Raw genomic sequence first — 683 nt, 5'->3', positions numbered from 1 at the left:
CCTCTCGGTGGCTGCCCTGGGGCAGGGGCCTCCTGTGACACCACGGAGACGGCAGGGAATTGAGCCACTTGTCAGAAAGAAGGCCTGGGGACGGGAGGGTTGGGCAGGTCGTCTGGTCTGGTCTGCCCCCCCCCCCCCCCCCCCCCCCCCCCAGCAGGTGTACACCACCGCCAGGGTGCAGGCTCTATTCCACAGCCAGAGTCATCTTTCTAAATGACAATCCCATCGTGCCATCCCATTGCACGGCTCCCCACTGACCTCTAAACTCTTTAACAAGTTTAAAAGGCCTTTCACAATCTGCCTCCTGCCTCTCCTCCAGCCAAACATTTTACCACAGTCCCTCCCTGGAGCTCCTGTGCTTTAGCCATGCTGCAGTATTTTCAGTTCCTGACTGCATCTCTGGACCCCACGCCTCAGCACATGCTCTGCCTTCTGATGAGAACATTCTTTCTGGAGTGAGCTCTACTGACCCTTCTGGACTCACGTATCATAGATACCACCTCTTCAAGCAAAGCCCACAACTCATGGTACCCATTCTTCCACTGTCACATGACTAAATATATGACTTTGAAACTGTCCCTTCACTTTTTCTCAGGGTGTCCATAAAGCCTTTGTGTGTGTGTGTGTGTGGGGGGGGGGGGACGCGGGCCTCTCACTGTTGGGGCCTCTCCCCCCGCGGGGGC

At 56.5% G+C, this 683-nt stretch overlaps 1 protein-coding gene across 1 annotated transcript in view; it reads right to left on the bottom strand.

Moving 5' to 3' along the window:
- The window catches only part of DMD (dystrophin), a 1,809,438-nt gene that overhangs the window by 113,041 nt on the left and 1,695,714 nt on the right, over positions 1 to 683 (bottom strand). The window lies entirely within an intron of this gene.

The sequence above is a fragment of the Lipotes vexillifer genome, unplaced genomic scaffold (genome assembly GCF_000442215.2).
Source record: "Lipotes vexillifer unplaced genomic scaffold, Lipotes_vexillifer_v1.1 scaffold207, whole genome shotgun sequence".
Taxonomy (NCBI): Eukaryota; Metazoa; Chordata; class Mammalia; order Artiodactyla; family Lipotidae; genus Lipotes; species Lipotes vexillifer.
This window is presented reverse-complemented; position numbering and strand designations above follow the sequence as displayed.